Source organism: Tiliqua scincoides, chromosome 4 (genome assembly GCF_035046505.1).
Source record: "Tiliqua scincoides isolate rTilSci1 chromosome 4, rTilSci1.hap2, whole genome shotgun sequence".
Taxonomy (NCBI): Eukaryota; Metazoa; Chordata; class Lepidosauria; order Squamata; family Scincidae; genus Tiliqua; species Tiliqua scincoides.
The window spans coordinates 123,840,115-123,856,079 of NC_089824.1; the positions used below are offsets into that span (position 1 = coordinate 123,840,115).

A 15,965-nucleotide genomic window follows, 5' to 3' on the forward strand; every position below is an offset into this window, starting at 1 on the left:
AAATTGAGAGTAAGTTACCATAAAACAATCACACATACAAAACACAACTGCTTTGAAAAGTGACAGAAAAAGGAAGCTTGCTGGCAACCTTCAGTCTCGAAAGACTATGGTATCGCGCTCTGAATGGTGATTCTGGAACAGCGTCTAGTGTGGCTGAAAAGGCCAATTCGGGAGTGACAATAACTTCCGCACTGGGAGCAAGTGCAGTCTGTCCCTGGTCTGTCTCCCTGGCTTTGGGCCTTTCTTCTTTGGTTCTTTGCCTCAGTCTGTTGGCCAAGTGTCTCTTCAAACTGGGAAAGGCCATGCTGCACAGCCTGCCTCCAAGCAGGCTGCTCAGAAGCCATGGTTTCCCACTTGTTGAGGTCCACTCCTAAGGCCTTCAGATCCCTCTTGCAGATGTCCTTGTATCACAGCTGTGGTCTACCTGTAGGGCGCTTTCCTTGCACGAGTTCTCCATAGAGGAGATCCTTTGGGATCTGGCCATCATCCATTCTCACGACATGACCGAGCCAACGCAGGCGTTTCTGTTTCAGCAGTGCATACATGCTAGGGATTCCAGCACTTTCCAGGACTGTGTTGTTTGGAACTTTGTCCTGCCAGGTGATGCCGAGAATGCGTCGGAGGCAGCGCATGTGGAAAGCGTTCAGTTTCCTCTCCTGTTGTGAGCGAAGAGTCCATGACTCGCTGCAGTACAGAAGGGTACTCAGGACGCAAGCTCTGTAGACCTGGATCTTGGTATGTTTCGTCAGCTTCTTGTTGGACCAGATTCTCTTTGTGAGTCTGGAAAATACGGTAGCTGCTTTACCAATGCGTCTGTTTAGCTCGGTATCGAGAGAAAGAGTGTCAGAGATCGTTGAGCCAAGGTACACAAAGTCATGGACAACCTCCAGTTCATGCACAGAGATTGTAATGCAGGGAGGTGAGTCCACATCCTGAACCATGACCTGTGTTCTCTTAAGGCTGATCGTCAGGCCAAAATCTTGGCAGGCCTTGCTAAAACGATCCATGAGCTGCTGGAGATCTTTGGCAGAGTGGGTAGTGACAGCTGCATCGTCGGCAAAGAGGAAGTCACGCAGACATTTCAGCTGGACTTTGGACTTTGCTCTCAGTCTGGAGAGGTTGAAGAGCTTTCCATCTGATCTGGTCCGGAGATAGATGCCTTCTGTTGCAGTTCCAAAGGCATGCTTCAGCAGGACAGTGAAGAAAATCCCAAACAAGGTTGGCGCAAGAACACAGCCCTGCTTCACTCCGCTTCAGATGTCAAAGGGGTCTGATGTGGAGCCATCGAAGACAACAGTGCCCTTCATGTCCTTGTGAAAAGATCTGATGATGCTGAGGAGCCTGGGTGTACATCCGATCTTGGGGAGAATCTTGAAGAGGCCGTCCCTGCTGACCAGGTTGAAAGCTTTCATGAGATCTATGAAGGCTATAAAGAGTGGCTGTCATTGTTCCCTGCATTTCTCCTGCAGTTGTCTAAGGGAGAATACCATATCAGTGGTGGACCTGTTGGCTCGGAATCCGCACTGCGATTCTGGATAAACGCTCTCTGCAAGTACCTGGAGCCTTTTGTTACCCTAAACAATGTTACCCTAAAACAATCACACATACAAAACACAACTGCTTTCAAAAGTGGCAGAAAAAGGAAGCTTATTCATACAGATAACAGTCAGCCAATAGATGATTAACAAAAATTGGCATCCATAATATTAGTAATTTTTTCCCTTCAGTAGCAAACCTGAATGATTCAGCAATCAATTTGGAAGCTAAAAGGAACCGACCAAAAATACAGTAATTGCTTCTACATTCACTAGAATACTTAGAAAGACAGAACTTCTCATTTTAATTCCCCTCAAGCCCTCCTCTCCCTCTCTATCACCATTCCACCCTGCAGAGCAGACTCAAATTCTTGGTTTTTATTTTTGACTGTCCTTCATTCTGTATAAACCCAGTCTGTTGCCAAATCATGTCAGCTCTCCCTCTGCAACTCAGCAGAAACATATCCTTCTTCTTCGTCCACGCAGTGAAAAAAACTAGTTGGTCATCTCTCATTTTGACGACTACCACCTCCTCCTCTCTGGTCTGCTGTTGTCTCATCTCAACTCCATTCAGTATTCTGCTTCCCAGATCATTCATCTGTCTTACCGTTCTGTCACATTACACCAGGGCAGATCCAGTATTTGTATTGGGGTGGGGGGACATGAGCACTATTTTAACTGAAATGACTTGTAACTAAAACAAGAAAAAAATATTACTCTTGAGTTAAACTAAATTTGGAATTGGAACTTATATAAAACAAAATTCCATGTAATAATATAAACCCAAACAATAATAATATTTAACAATACATATAATAAGCACATAAGTACACAATCAGATACTTCTCTTGGTTAAACACGTCCAGGGTGACCAAATGTCATAACCACAAAAGAAGACAAGGCACCCCAAAGTGTAGGCCATCCAAGAAAAATGTAGGACATGACAAAATAAAAGCTAAGAACACTCATATATTGATTTCATGTAGTTAAACACTATATTACTTATTATTAAATATAAAACTATATTACATATAATTTATTGCATATAATTAATTAATTAAATGAAGGCTATGCACTGCCTGCAGGGGCCCACTCACAGGGAAAGAAGGACATTTAAGTTTATTTCCAGGAAACAAGGCTAAAAAAAGAGGACATTTCCTGGAAAAAAGAGGACAACTTGTCACCCTGTACTTATGCAATGAGCAGCGTTCTCTCTTCAGGCTGTTTTTGTTAACCTATGAGTGTGAAAGCAGCTAATCACTCCTTTCAGCCCAGTATTGCTGCTGTGAACAGTCAGTGCCCTCTAAATTACTTTAAAAAAAGGAAAATGCAATCTAAAATGCCATGACACGACACAGGGCTATACTGCATGCCTGTCATATACTACTCTCTCTCTCTCTCAACTATATGATTATAACACTGGACTATTTTGTACTAGCTCAAGATGGACAAAATCCAGAACAAGGCTTCATTGGCAGATCTAAATGTTTGGGAGGAGGCAACATATGGGAAACTAGGCTCCTTGAGATAATTAGGGCCCAGATTACCATGGCTTCCTCATGAGGAAGCTGCTTGAACCTTTCACTAATGAGGCTATGCCATGTCTTGAAAACTAGAAGTGATAAGGCAAAACGGATGCCATTTTTGGAATCGGCACCCCAAATTCGTATCAAACCACCATAAAGTCTGGGAAAAACTTTTCTGACCCTCAGTTTTGTAGGTCTGTGTAAACAGACCCTACAGTTTGACCCAGTGGTTGCCAAACTGTGGGTTGGGATCGAATAATGAGTCCTGACTTGATTTTGGGTGGGACACCTAAATCTCCTTTTCAAAAGTCTGGTAACTTTAGGGTCCTGACAGAGTGTTGTTTAAAAATGTGGGTCCCAGTGCTTAAAAGTTTGGGAACAACTGATCTAATCTCCTTTTAAAGCCACCTGCCCCCATCATCTCCTGTGGGAGTGAATTTGTACCTCCTTTTGTCCAACCTGGAACTTTTTGTGTGCATGCTGTGTGATCTAAAATATGGAGATCAGTAGTCCCTCAAAGTACCATGCAAAATAGCTCACTTGCCTTTGTGCACGAGTGTGGATGACGCAGTGCAGCTTCCTAAATATTACTGAGAGATCAATAACGTTTCTGTGGGACCTCACCAATGTGTGAAGCTTGAAGGATTCTTGGAAAATCTCACATGACATCATTTATGACTGAAAGCCCAATCCTATGCATGTCTACTCAGAAGTAAGTCCCATTATAGTCAATGGGGCTTACTCCCAGGAAAGTGTGAAGACCAGCCTGACACAAACTCATGGAAAGGAGAGGAAGGCGTAGTGGGTGCGGAGCCTCTTTCTCTCTCACTCACTCAGAGCGAGCCACACTGCAGCCCCAACCACAAACCCACTGCCAAGGAGATGGTACAACGTGCTGGGTTGGGGGCATGAGGGAATGGGTGGGGAGAGCTGTCTGGCAAGGGAGAGTCCGTATGCTGTTCCCCAGGGAAGCATGAGGCAGCCAGCAAACCCCCACATGGGCAACTGTCTGTGTGTGGCAGCTGGAAATCTTCAGCTGGCATTCAACACTTTGGGGGAGTCAGGGACCCTTGGCCCCTCCCCATATCCACTACTGCATTACACCCCTCCTCAAATCCCCACACTGACTTCCAGTTCACTTCTGAAGCACAAGCTCTTTATCCTTACCTTGCACCTCCTAAGCTTGCTCCTCCTTACCTCTCTGCTCTCTTACCCCACTACACTTCTACCCATGACCTTCTCTGCTTCAGCTCTACCACCCTCTGCTGCCCATGGTCTCCTGTTTTCTCAAATAGATCTCCTTTTTCTCTCTTCATGCCTGGAATTGCCTCCCAGAGCAGCTACACAAGGTCTCCTCTCTTCCTTTCTCCTTAAAGCTCATGTTTTCCACAAGCCTTTAGAGATATCTGATACTCCCTTTACCTGACTATAACTAAGCCTAAGTATACGTATGTCAAATAATCACATTCTCTTCTCCACCCAGCCAGCATTCCATCCCCCTTCCTTGGAAATCTCCACTGTGTTTATCTTTAGACTGAGAATCCCTCAAGCCAGGAACTTCTGTTATAAAGCACTATACACACTGAGGGCACTAAAGAAATGGTAAGCCAAGCATTGTGCTTCCTCATGGGATCAGTAGTATTTACATCTATAACCACCACATAGGTACATGGTGTTTTATACAGAATGAGGAACTTATGATCATTCTAGGCAGACACAAGGGAACAAACACAGGCTGGTAAATTAATCAAGTTGCAAGTGTTATGATGTCATCAAAAAGCACTGCCACAGCCTAGTAACATTGATGTCCTCGTTCATGTCAACAGCTCATTTTGTAGAGATTTTTAACAACTTAGAACATCATGTACAATAAAAGCTTTCGTGAGCATTCAGCAAAATGATTTACTATCTCACAGGAGGGAACAGCAGAACATCTTGTAGGTGGAAGCCAATTTTAATAGTGATCTGTATTTACCAAAAAGTAATGGCATAATTCTGAGCAAAGGAACACATAAAATCCAGCAACTGATTTCTTCAAATGAAAATGCTGTTTGCAGTAGAGAATTAAATTGGCTTTCAGTCAACAGTTGAATTGTTTTATATGAGTACCAAATGATCCGGTATATCTGCAATCATGTTCAGTCCCATCTGTACCACTTCAGATTTGTAATGCTAATATAAGGGGAGGCTAAAATATACAGTTTTCAAATGGTGACATAGGTTGGTTAAATCACCACAGTAAATATCTTTGAGTTCCTTATTTTCAAGTTCATATTTCTTTTTCCTCCTTTTCCTGGAGGAAAACCCAACTAAAAAACCAAAAACAAATAAATGCAAAAAAGAAACATCCCCACAGTTATCACTTGGACTAACTGAAGGGCAAGGGTAACCCCATGCACAACCTGCAACAGTTGTGTCATACAAACAGACACTAGTTTTAAAAGCTAAACTTGTGGGCCTCTCTTAAAATATTGCTTCCTTCTCTCCAAGAAGGCAGCTCAACTCCCTTACTCAGCTCCTTTCAAGGCTACTACCCCTCTTGCATACTAAGGACTTGCTTCACAGCCCTCTTTCTGTCTTTGAGATTCCTCTTTGCCCAGGGAGATTTGCTTGGTCAGCCCTTTGCCACCACAAGCCCTGCAACTCAACATTCTCAAGTTTCACAAGAAAGGAGAGTTAACATTGTCCATGACTAGCCTTGCCAAAGACCCACTATTCTCTTTGACATGTCTCATGTGAAGTCAAATTGACTGCATGCTTAGTGAATGTCTCTGTCTTTCCCTTTTGTAGATGTTGTGTGTGTGTGTGTGTGTGTGTTTCTCATTTTTGTACCTGTACTTTGAAGGCCTGAGATCAGCCTCCTTTCCCAGAACAGACTCCCTTGACTAATTCCTCAGGTACTTGGAAGATGATGTGACTCTCAGTTGCCTACTGTGACCTTCCTTTGGAGGCCTGGCTTCAGGTGGGAGAAACAGGTTCCCTGTAACAAATGGGTGAAGTGCTTTCACAACCTGTTTCTAGACTTTCACAACCTGTTTCTAGACTCACCCCTTGTCTTGCAGCACTTGGTTCAGGCTACAGAGAGCCATTCCCAGCAACAGCTATTTGCAGCAGCCTGAATCACCTAAACCAGTGTTTCTCAATTCATGTCCTCCGCCATACCACTTCACATGGTGGTAGTGAAAGTAACTGGCGATAACATCATTGCCAGTTACTTCCAGGTTGGGAGGTCAGATGTAATGCGGCAAACATCAGTAAGTGGCACAGGGTGAACAGGAGGGCTTTATCAAGGGTGGAAAAGTATGCTTTGGAGCTCTGACTGCTGAGTAGAGCCTCCTACCACTGTTTTTTGCATCACATTCCTTGTCTCACTGCTGGCCAGCAGGTATCCAGGAGTCCTGCAAGTACCACCAGATACCACCTCAAGTGTCATTGGTTGTAGCCGTACCACTGATTGAGAAAAACTGACCTAAATCTTTCTCACTATCCCCCCCATTTTACTTCCCCCTTCTTTCTCTCTTGTACCACAAAACCTTCCTTTTCTTCTCCCATATTCCTAACAGTACACTAGCTATAACCCTACATCTCTTCTTGCCCCATGTTTTCCTCATATTTGCTCTGCCCCTGACCTCCTTTTTAAGGAGCTCCTCTCTCCTCCCCTCTGCTATTTTTACCAGGTTCCATTGTTGGTGTGATTGTTAGCTGTGGAATTCCTTCTGTTTAGATTGTGTGCAAGTGGGCACACATTTTTAGAGCATGTTAGTAAGCATTTGTGCACTCCATTTTCCTTTCATCACCAAATTATATGGTCACACCCATTTGCCATTACACTGGGTCTCACACTATTGTTTTCCCCATTACACTGCATCTCACACTATTGTTTTCCCCATTACACTGCAACTCACACTATTGTTTTCCCCATTACACTGCATCTCACACTATTGTTTTCCCCATTACACTGCATCTCACACTATTGTTTTCCCCATTACACTGCATCTCACACTATTGTTTTCCCCCATTACACTGGGTCTTACACCATTGTTTTTCCTCCAGTTACACTGGATGCCACACCATTGTTTCCTTCCCCCCCCCCCATGACACTGGGTCTCACACCACTGTTTTTCCTTTCCCATGTTACATGTGTTTTAGAATGGTATTGCTGTACTACAGAAATCATAGGAAATGTATTTGCTGCCAGCTACTTGCATGTGATTTGTATTCATTAAGACTAACCCTATCTTCCCAAATCCTACTTTGCAGTGATGCTCACAACATTTTACTGTCCTGAATTTCCCTCCAGAGTGTGGCTGTCCACATTACTCAATCTTGGCTGTAGAGCAGCACCTACGAGTTAGTAATCCACCATCACCTCCCCACCCCCTTCTCTGCATATAACACTGCACATGTATAATTTACCTCAGCTGTTAAGTTCAACTTGGATTTTGTTCCCCCTTTCAAGCTTCCAATCTACACAAATATATGTTAACAAATCAGATATAATGTTGATGCTATCAACATTTCATTTTTTGTTGCAATACTTATAAAGGTTGCAAAAAAAAAAAGCAAAATGAAGACAGAAGCAATCTATTCATGTGCCAATTTCTGAAATGAAATTGTGGAAATTCTTCAAGTTGTGGGGGAAGATGGGACACAATTCTATTACAGGATATAGAACTGGGGACATTGTCCATACCTCCTAATTTGCAGGAATGTCCCTGTTACTCCTACAAATGTATCTACGATTGTGTTGTTCCCTGCCAAGGAATGAGATTTAATAGGAGAATAATGTCAGCATTAAAACTGTACTTTCAGTATAATTAGATTATATAGAGTTCATTTTATAATGCTACTGTTTAAATTAACAGCCCTGACAGTCACGATAGACATGTACCTAGGGAATGTAATCAATTTGAGAAAATGTACAGGGGATCATTTGTTAAAAATTACTTGTTCCTCCAAAATAATTGCATGTATTTTGAAACAATTTATACAGAATGAAATGTACAGTAGGTCTTCATATTGATCCGCAGGGATTATAAAGAAAAGGGAACAACAATTAGATAGTGATGGAAATTTATCAGGTGACATTGTGCAAAAAGCCTAGGTAGGAATTTCATCAGTCTCTGTTTTGATTATGCTAAAACCTCTAGATCAGGGGTGTCCAAAGTTTTTGGCAGGAGGGCCACATTGTCTCTCTGACACTCTGTTGGGGGGCCAGGGGGAAAAAGAATTAATTTACATTTAAAATTTGAATACATTTACATAAGTTCACATAAATGAATATATTAAAGATGAACTTGTATGAATGAATGCAGGTCTTGCAATAGCTTAAGGCCTATAGAAGGCCTGGCACAAAGCAAGGTTGGCCTTTCCTTTGTTGCTGCTACTGCATCACAGATGTGAAACAACAAGCAGTGGAGGGACCCCTCATCCCACAGCTCACCCAAGAGGTCGAACAGTTGCCCTCATGCTGAAAGCAGTTGTGTCGGGCCAGTGTGGTCTCCAACAAATCCCCAGAGGGCCAGAGACTCATTGGAGATTGGGGGCTCCCTGAGGGCCACTTTGAGAGGCCTCAAGGGCCGCAAGTGGCCCCAGGGCCGGGGTTTGGGCACCCCTGCTCTAGATTCAAAGGACCGACACCTTACCTACAACAGCATTTCTTCAAGTGGCCATCTGTGCAGTTATATATAGTGGAGTTCAGCTCATGTACAGAACCTACTTGGGACATGTCCAGAGCATTTTGAGCATTGTTTTGTTTCTGTGCTTGAGTGGGAGAACCTTATGCACAGTACTGTGCTTCAAACATAATAAAAACACCCAATCCCTCAATTCCTTTGAGGACCTCCTCTGAAGATGTGCCCAAACCAGGGATGGGAACTTGGCACTGCAGTGAGATTTAAGTCTAGTTCTGAGTCTCCACCCCCCTCCCACAACTCAATTCATGCACAAGTCTTAATGGTCGCCATTTATTGACTCACCTGCACCCAAAATTTCCAAGTCATTTTGACTCAAGTCAGTGTCTTTTGGGTCAGGCATGCCAGGGCACAAACCAAAAGGGATTGGGAGGCACCCAAGCTCAGCAAGGTGGAAAGGGGTGGGATGGATAGCTAGAGGGGGACAGAAGTGGCTAGCAGTGTGGTGGAGGCTAGGAGGCTTACGAGTACAACCCAATCCTTTGCAGCTCTACTCAGAAGGAGTCCCACTGCCTGTCATTCAATGAGGCAGCTTCTTCCTTCCAGGTTACAATGGCCAGAGCCATGAGGAACTGCTTCCTGGCTTCTCCACCTCCTTTTTCCACCACCAGTCAATCCTAAGGCAAGAACCCATTTCGGTTCCTCCTCTGCCCTCCCTTGATCAGAGGGGGGGGGAAAGACCACCCATCCTTCATCCAATGATTATCGGTTTCTTCAGAGGTGAAAAAGACAGCCTACTCCCGTCTACCCACCACCACCACCTCTAGCTTGATACAAAATATTAAACCCTGCCTCCTAGCTGGAACTTTCCTGCTGTTGCTCGCCTGGTCTGAATTATGGCCTCACAAGGTGTTTCACATGCCAAAAAAAGAGTAAGCAAGCAAACCCAGACAGACTTGAGTCTGCACATATGTGGACTCATTTCTGAGTCAGTGGCTCTAACTCAAGTTAGTGCCCAAGTCAGTGACATGCCTGATGAGTGTCCCCAAGTCAGCAAAAAAAAAAAAGTCTTTTTGCGATTCTGACTCAAGTCACCTGAATCATTCCCATCCCTGCCCCAAATTGAGGAGATGAGGTGCCAATGGTGGTGTCCGCCTAAGGACATCAGTAGATGTTGATATCAATTTTGTGGGCACTGGACAAGGCATTGTCACTATTGTGCACATTTGAATGAAGGTGAAATCAAAGGTCCAACTTTTGGGACTCCTTGCCCTTCTGGGTTTGCTTTCTATTGGTGGAGGCAAGTTTGTGGACTTTTTCCTATGCCCCAAGAACCATCTACAATAAATTCTATCAGAGTATGATCTGTGTTGCTTTAATTTAGAACAGTGGTTCTCAAACTGGTGGGTTGCAACCCACCAGCCAGGCAAGTACTCCTCCCTGGTCCCTTAAATGGCAGGGTGGGGGGATGGCAGCTGCATGATTCCCAGGATTGCGCCATTGCTGAAGACAGAGGGAGGTTGTTGCTACTCACATCATTAAGCAACAGCCTCTAAGGGGTGCAGGGAGCCCCGCAGATGCCTCCACAGGGCTCCCCAGGCCTATAAACAGTTAAAAAGTATGATTGCAAACAATTTCCAATTTCTTGATCACAAACCGGAAGTGGTTTGCAATTGCACTTTTTAGTTGTTTACAGGTTTGGGGAGGCCTGCGGAGGTGTCCGCAGGGCTCCCATAAACCCCCCTCCCTGTCAAGGCTGGCACTTGATGATGAGTAGAAACGACATCACTACTGGTGGGTCCTGCCAGATTCTCATTCTAAAAAGTGGGTCCTGGTGCTAAATGTATGAGAACCACTGATTCAGACCATTATGATAGCCTGGCAAAGATCTCACTAAAAGCATCTTTGGAGATTTACCTTTGTGACCAAGATTTTTCCTTGGCCTGGTTACCAATATCAACAGCCTCTGATCATGAAGGGCACATCAGTGTCAATTATTTCAGCACAAAATTATCTGAGTCAATGTCAAGGCCCTCACTGGAACCATGTAATAACCTCATACAGAGAGACAAAGAGAATGTTTCACATCTCCAAGTCCTCACCAACCTCCTGATGAAGCTTAATGTAGGAAACAATTCAACAGCCATCCAATCAGCTACCGCACCCACAATGGGATTGTAGAACAGAAACAGAAGCCATCAGGGATCCTTGACCTCCTGACTGAGAACCCAATCCTACGTATATCTACTCAGAAGTAAGTCCCATTATAGTCAATGGGGCTTAATTCCAATCAAGTGTAGATAGGATTGTAGCCTGAATTACTCCACCTAAGAATCTGATAAGATTTTGTGAGGCAAGAAGCTATAAAAGCTTTAGCATCTCGTTTTGTTGGATCCATTGATCAGTGTGTTCTCCATCCTTCACATATGCACTTTGTCTTGTCAGTGTGAACTGTTAAGTCACTCCCATTACAGCCAACACCTGAGAACCACCATGGCAACCAGCACCCAGGATAGTAAAACTCTTAAGCTCCTTCCTGTCCTGGCTTTTCCTTTCAATTTGTGTTCTGGTCACGAAAAGGAGACCAGATTTCTTGACATGTGAAATGACTGTGCCTTAGAGCAGCTAGTCATGGAGCCCACCAGAGGACAGATGATTCTGGATTTAATATTGTGCTCAGCACCTGGTTAGAGATATCAATGTTCCTGAGCCATTGGGGAGTAACTGTGATCCGTTTCGACATGCACGTCGGGGGAAGAATAGCGGGCAAATCTCTCACAAAAACCCTTGACTTCTGCCAAGCGGACTTCCCTCAAATAAGGAGGCTGGTTAGAAGGAGGTTGAAAGGGAAGGTAAAAAGAATCCAGAGTGCATGGAGGCTGCTTAAAACAACAGTAATAGAGGCCCAGCAGAAGTGTATACCGCAAAAAAAGAAGGACTCAACTAAGTCCAGGAGGGTGCCTGTATGGCTAACGAGCCAAGTTAGAGAGGCCGTAAAGGGCAAGGAAGCTTCCTTCCATAAATGGAAGTCTTGCCCTAATGAGGAGAATAAAAAGGAACATAAACTGTGTCAAAAGAAATGTAAGAAGGTGATACTGGAGGCCAAGCGAGACTATGAGGAACGCATGGCCAGCAACATTAAGGGGAATAATAAAAGCTTCTTCAAATATGTTAGAAGCAGGAAACCCGCCAGAGAAGCGGTTGGCCCTCCGGATGGTGAGGGAGGGAAAGGGGAGATAAAAGGAGACTTAGAGATGGCAGAGAAATTAAATGAGTTCTTTGCATCTGTCTTCACGGCAGAAGACCTCGGGCAGATACCGCTGCCCGAACGCCCCCCCCCCGACCAAGGAATTGAGTCAGATAGAGGTTAAAAGAGAAGATGTTTCAGTCCTCATTGATAAATTAAAGATCAATAAGTCACCGGGCCCTGATGGCATCCACCCAAGAGTTATTAAGGAATTGAAGAATGAAGTTGCTGATCTCTTGACTAAAATATGCAACTTGTCTCTCAAAACAGCCATGGTGCCAGAGGATTGGAGGATAGCAAATGTCACACCAATTTTTAAAAAGGGAAGGATGGGGGACCCTGGAAACTATAGGCCGGTCAGTCTAACATCTATACTGGGTAAGATGGTGGAATGCCTCATCAAAGATAGAATCTTAAAACACATAGACGGACAGGCCTTGCTGAGGGAGAATCAGCATGGCTTCTGTAAGGGTTAATCTTGCCTCACGAACCTTATAGAATTCTTTGAAAAGGTCAACAGGCATGTGGATGTGGGAGAACCCATGGACATTATATATCTGGACTTTCAGAAGGCGTTTGACACGGTCCCTCACCAAAGGCTACTGAAAAAACTCCACTGTCAGGGAATTAGAGGACAGGTCCTCTCATGGATTGAGAACTGGTTGGAGGCCAGGAAGCAGAGAGTGGGTGTCAATGGGCAATTTTCACAATGGAAAGAGGTGAAAAGTGGTGTGCCCCAAGGATCTGTCCTGGGACCGGTGCTCTTCAACCTTCTCATAAATGACCTGGAGAAAGGGTTGAGCAGTGGGATGGCTAAGTTTGCAGACGACACCAAACTTTTCTGAGTGGTGAAGACCAGAAGTGATTGTGAGGAGCTCCAGAAGGATCTCTCCAAACTGGCAGAATGGGCAGCGAAATGGCAGATGCGTTTCAATGTAAGTAAGTGTAAAGTCATGCACATTGGGGCAAAAAAATCAAAACTTCACATATAGGCTAATGGGTTCTGAGTTGTCTGTGACAGATAAGGAGAGAGATCTTGGAGTGGTGGTGGACAGGTTGATGGAAGTGTCGACCCAATGTGCAGTGGCAGTAAAGAAGGCTAATTCTATGCTTGGGATCATTAGAAAAGGTATTGAGAACAAAACAGCTAATATTATAATGCCGTTGTACAAATCGATAGTAAGGTCAGACCTGGAGTATTGTGTGCAGTTCTGGTCGCTACATCTCAAAAAGGACACAGTGGAAATCGAAAAGGCGGAAAAGAGAGCAGCTAAGATGATTACTGGGCTGGGGCACCTTCCTTATGAGGAAAGGCTACAGCGTTTGGGCCTCTTCAACCTAGAAAAGAGGCGCCTGAGGGGGGACATGATTGAGACATACAAAATTATGCACGGGAAGGATAAAGTGGATAGAGAGATGCTCTTTACAATCTCACATAACACCAGAACCAGGGGACATCCACTAAAATTGAGTGTTGGGAGATTTAGGACAGACAAAAGAAAATATTTCTTTACTCAGCATGTGGTTCGTCTGTGGAACTCCTTGCCACAGGATGTGGTTATGGCATCTGGTCTGGATGGCTTTAAAAGGGGATTGGACAAGTTTCTGGAGGAAAAATCCATTATGGGTTACAAGCCATGATGTGTATGCACAACCTCCTGATTTTAGAAATGGGTTATGTCAGAATGCCAGATGCAAGGGAGGGCACCAGGATGAGGTCTCTTGTTATCTGGTGTGCTCCCTGGGGCATTTGGTGGGCCGCTGTGAGATACAGGAAGCTGGACTAGATGGGCCTATGGCCTGATCCAGTGGGGCTGTTCTTATGTCTCCATTCTCCTCAAGGGCTACTGAATTGCAGAAGCCAGCACAGGTTGGTCAGCCAAACCTCTTGGGCCACTTCTGTCTCTCTCTAAGCACCTCCATCTCCTCTCTCCTGGGAAGAAAGGCAGCTCAGCTCTCTTGCCCTCAGTTCACGTTCAGGGCTTGCTTGTTCTGCCTTTAAGACCCCTCTTTGTCCAGGGAGATTCATGGGGTCAGCCCCTTGCCACCGTGACTCTTGCAACAGAACAGTCTCAGGTTTTGCAGAAAAGGAACAGTAATCTTGGTCCATAACACACAGTAATCAAAGACCCTCCAAATCCATACTATCTTTTCTTGTCATTGTCTTGTGCAAAGTCAAATTAACTGCACATTTAGTGAAGCCTCTATGTCTTTTCTATTTGTGGTGTGGGAGTGTGTGTAATGACTTTTTCTGCTTTTTACCTTTTGCTGAAGGTCCAGGATCAGCCTAAGGCAGCACTTTGCAAAGTTGCTGGACTGGCAATGCCTTTTGCACTGCCCAAACCCAGAAATAAGTTGTGATGAGGTGAAACGCATCATGCACTGACATAACCAGTCACTTACTTCGGGGTTTGGAGCCCGAATGAAGCCTAAAAATAATGGTAAGGAGGCCAGGGCAAGAAAGGAGGCTTTTCCAAGAGCACAATTTCATGGGATCATCTGGGGAGAGATAATGGGAAATTCTGAGACTAGATGCATGCCAAAACCTATATGAACCATTGAACTGACAGGTAATGGAAGTCAAAGCTAAAGCATAGCTTTGTTCTTTTTTAACACAACACTTAAAATTAATGCCTTCACAACTGTTTTTTGAAAGATAACTTCATGCCTGATGGCTCACAAGGTAAAATTATGAGACATGAGGAAAGGAGGTAGGAAGGACAGAAAGAAAAATACACAATACGTGAGGCACTCATAGGTCAGAATGACCTTTAGTAATTGATGTAGTTAAGGCTCCCCCCTACAGGGTGAGAAGCCAAAAGGAGCAGCATGCTGACCAGGAGGATATTGATTAGGTGATTGTTAGGAAGAACAGGAAACAACAGGGTAAGAACATTTTATTTCTTCAAAATATAAGTCATAGCATAGTGTTCTACTGAGCTTAGGAAAGTTTAGTTTCATTCAGTGATTCCAAGCTTTGCATGAATATCTCAGCTGCACTAGTAAATGTACTTCTAACCTGCCACTGACAGTAAGATGATTCAGATGCAACTTCAAATAATCATTCATTGTGACAGGGATGAGCCTTATGCCAGCATATTCTCTTCTTGCATCCTCAGATTTCTTCCCTTAGTTTCAGGTTCTCAGAAAACCACTTTAAATGTTTCATCTGAACTGGACAGGCTATGGTTTGTGCAAAATTCATTTTTTCCAGTTTAGACAAAATAGCACACTATAGTTTTATCAAGAATCTGGAACCCCAGAAGGCAGAGAACCTGGGCACGGAAGGGGTGGAGGGAGTTCACAGTTGTGTTCGTGTAGAGCTAAACCATGGTTTCACATTAGAACTGAATCAGCTCATAGTTTCACCTTCTTTGTTTTACACTAGATGGCCTCTGCTTCCCCCAACGCTAGCTATGAGCCAGATGTTCCAAATATGTACACCAGACAGAAACCTAGGCTGCACAGCTGGCGCAAGAACATAGGTCAGGAGCCAAACCAACATACAATACCCAATCCCAACAAACAATGATGCTGATTCCTTCTTACCGATGTGGAAAGATGCCTTCAATTTTTTTTAATCCATTAGATAAAAGCACAAAGAGAAGGAAGCCATATGTGTATACTGTCATCACTTCTGTACACTTGGGTTGCAATGCTATCCAGACTTACCTGAGAATAAGCCCCATTGACTTTAATGTGACTTACTTCTAAGTAGACATGCATACGATTGAGCTCACAATTTCTGGGCTCCGTTTGCAACTTGGAAACCTTCATGGAGCAGTTGTGGAATTCTTAGGGGGAAGGATATGTCCTGAAATGCTAAGGTCCAGATCAAACATGTGTACACCTTTGGGCAATCATATCTGTGAGCAACAATCCGTGTGGGATTTGCAACCACTTAGGCACTCCAATCTGGCAGTTTATCTGTGGAAAAGCCATGCTAGACCCTCCTCTAGCACTATTAATCACTCTTTGGCTATCTTCCAGTCTCTGGACATATCCCAGAAGCACTTGCCTGCTG

General features: G+C 44.2%; 1 protein-coding gene across 4 annotated transcripts in view; it reads right to left on the reverse strand.

The window, feature by feature from the left end:
* The window catches only part of KCNT2 (potassium sodium-activated channel subfamily T member 2), a 255,724-nt gene that overhangs the window by 134,696 nt on the left and 105,063 nt on the right, over positions 1-15,965 (reverse strand). The window lies entirely within an intron of this gene.